This window comes from Trichechus manatus, unplaced genomic scaffold, assembly GCF_000243295.1.
Source record: "Trichechus manatus latirostris isolate Lorelei unplaced genomic scaffold, TriManLat1.0 scaffold00201, whole genome shotgun sequence".
In the NCBI taxonomy this organism is placed as follows: domain Eukaryota; kingdom Metazoa; phylum Chordata; class Mammalia; order Sirenia; family Trichechidae; genus Trichechus; species Trichechus manatus.
In genome coordinates this window covers 4,485,054-4,488,227 of record NW_004444137.1, presented here as the reverse complement: position 1 = coordinate 4,488,227, position 3,174 = coordinate 4,485,054, and the positions used below count along the sequence as shown (strand labels likewise).

General features: G+C 49.4%; 1 pseudogene; it reads right to left on the bottom strand.

The window, feature by feature from the left end:
- Positions 1–2,213: 2,213 nt before the first annotated feature.
- The window catches only part of LOC101355650 (serine/threonine-protein kinase MARK2 pseudogene), a 1,859-nt pseudogene continuing 898 nt past the window's right edge, over positions 2,214–3,174 (bottom strand).

Sequence of the window (3,174 nt, the reverse complement as noted above, 5' to 3'; positions counted from 1 at the left end):
TGGTGAGTCCTTCTGGGACCCAAGGGCTCCATCTGCTGCTGAGGGGAGAGAGAAAAGAAGGTAATGAAAGCGTGAAGTTGTCATTAATTTAAAAAATAAAAATATATAGCCTTGTCATAAAAAATGCACAGCCCAGGTGAGAGTAGAGACAACTTCTGTGTATGACGCCCTGACCCAATTTCTCAAGAAATAAAGTACGAGCCACCAGAAGTCAAGTACCCATCACCACCCCCTCCCACACCAAGCAGGATGATGCTAGCAAGCTGAGGGGCAATAGTGTCAGGAAGGGAAGGAAAGAAGGAGCAAGAGATCACACACTGGGTGGGGGTAGGAGGAATTCACTGCTGTGCAAGGTGCCCAGATCAATGACAAGGAAGTGCAAGTCGTGGGGAGAAGAATGGAGGGGGTGGGGGCTTTCAGACAAAGGGTCTCCTAAAACAGAGAATGTTCAATGTCCCTGTCACTGTGGAGTGGAGTAGCCCAATCTGCCCCCTGGGAACTGGAGGAGCCATTAGGCCCCGGAGTCCCCTCCCCGCTCTCACGCATGTATCAGGCCCCTCTTCTACCTGGGAGGACTTTGGGGGGGGGGATGGCAGAGACTCTTGAGGAGGGGGACAAATACCCCTTGTACAACAGCTTGTGGAAGAAAATGGTCAGTTCTGGGGATGGAGAGAAGGCAGAGGTTTCAGTGTAGAGGGAGTTCAGAGCCCTTCTCCCTGACATGAGCAGCCCCAGAGCAGCCACCAGCCCCATCTGCTCAGGGCTGTACCTTGCCCAGTCCACAGCTGCACAGGTCCCCAGTCCAGAAGCCTGAGGTTAGGGAAAGGCCACCTCTTGTGGTCTGCTTGGAAAGAGGGAGAAGAAGAGAGGGTAGAAGCTGATGTTGACTTGGGGAGGGCCTGACAGGGAGCTCCACCACCCTGGACTGAGTTTTCCAGCTCTGAGCCACCGTCCTGGGAAACCCCATAGATCTGTCTCCACTATCTCCATGGAGTGGTGTTAGTAAGAAGGCCAGAGCACACCTGGAGCCTTTCCATACTTTCACTACAAAGCTTTCCCAATCCCTGCTGGCCTTGGAGCCTCTGCCAAATGCAAGCAATGGTGACTGACCCCCTTGCTATAGCAAGCTTTGAATAAATAGCTTCTGTTTGTTCTCATTTGGATTGTCTTTGCATATTTCTACAGACCCATCTCCCATCCCGCACAGACAAATTAGAAAAGATGGAGAAGGGAAGGGAGTGAAGAAGTTCCTCAGAGGAAACACACCTGTCCAGTCAGAGCAGTTTTGCCCAGGTGTATGCAAAGTGTCTGGTTGGTAGCAAGGGCTGTGTGGCCTCTGCTGTATTCTCCCCGGTGATTTCTGGCGGCCTTTAAAGCTTAAGTTCCTTGGTTGGTTTGGAGGCAATGATGTTGAAATCCATGGAGGTGCCAGGTATCCTCTTCAGTTGAACCCCATTGAGAGACTGCCCAGGGAGTTTGCACTTCTCCGCCCTCCAGTATATGAAATCCTCCTGGCCCCACTTGCCAGCCATGCACGGCAGCGCGGACTGGGAGCTGATCTTCATGCTCACATGAAGTTTAGGGAACACAGCTTGGCCTCTGGAGGTTTCAGCATCAGTCCTTACATTCAAGTTCTTTCGGGTTCCTTCTGGCACAGCTGAAGACAGATTTCTTCTGAGAATCTTGAGGAACCCTCCAGTGGATGCCTGCAAGTCCTGGGTCATACCAGGGGGAGAGGTTGGGGTCACACCAAAGGGAAAATTCTGCTGGTCACACACCTGTCAAGGTGTCCAGCATGCATGCAGTTTCTATTGGACACATCCTGGGGAAAACGGGTTCTGCCTGGGGCTCCTTCCACCAGAGCAGTGATGTGGTGGGCTGAGGAGGAAGCCATAGAGACATGCTGGACTTCTGGGCTTCTGGGGTACTGCACCTTATAAATACTCTTTCTGGGGCACAACCCAGAGGTCTGGGCAACCTGCACTGGGGCCAAATTGCATTCTTGGTGCAGGAAAGGCCGGGCTGGGGAGTCTGAGGCAGAGAAGCCCTGGAGGTCCTGGACTCTTTCATAGTTAGGTTGTATTTGCTATTCTAGGTGGAGGTCTGGCCAAAGCTAGCCTCCAAATATGGACATTCTTGCTTTGATTTGTGCTGGTTGAGAACGCTAACTGTGCACACGGCTGGTCTTCTCCTCCTTTAGGTGACATAGAGAGCTAGCAGTTTGAGCCCTGGTCCATCAGTGAGGCCCAGATCTCTTCCATGTGTAACCCATGGATGCCATCGACTCAGGTTGCCAGGGTCCTTGTAGTCAGTGAGTAACTCCATGTAAGGCTTTAGTTCATAGTCTTTATGGCCCACATTCATCCATGGAGCTTTGATGATTTGCTTTGAAGTACTTCTCTTACTGGGACTAAGGATGAGACATTTCTTGAGCAGATTTTCACACTCCATGAATATACAGAAGGGAACATGATATTTTCCATTCAGCATCTGCTCCTGCATCTACCTGAAGTTCCATGCATCAAAAGACAGGCGTCTTCTGACAAGTCTATATACAATGACTCCCATGCTCCACATATCCACTGTGTTTTTATCGTAGTTTTGGCCCTAGAAGAGTTCTGGGGCAGAATGATGAGGACTGCTACAAAAGGTATCCAGCTGTTTGCCAAAGGTGAATTCCTTGCTGAAGACAACATCTGCAATTTTGATATCATAACAGCATCCAAGGGCAGGTTTTCTGCTTTTAACTCTATGCTCACTAAACTTCTGGTGACTGTAGTGCACAGCAGACACTGGCAGAATTTAGCTTGGGTCACTTTTTGTTTCCCATTTCCATGAGCCACTAGGTAATCACGCACTCTCCTCCATTATTGTACGCCATAAAAAGTAGAGTTTTCTCAGTCTTGAGCTCTTCAAATAACTGTGATGGGATGATTTAATGTCCTCGTTATTCTTACTTCATGGGAGTGTTTCAAAAGGCAGGAGAAGTTCTGTTTAGTCTTGCCAGTGATCTTGACCCTGATGCTCAGCCAAGCTTGGATCAGCCTGATCTGAGCTACAGACTCGAACCTCAGGGCTAATACCAATGGGTAAATTTTAAAGACAGTTAACAAAAGTTTTGAGGTGAACCCTGATATTGGGTCAAGCTTGAATTCTGACTGATCCTACCCTCTA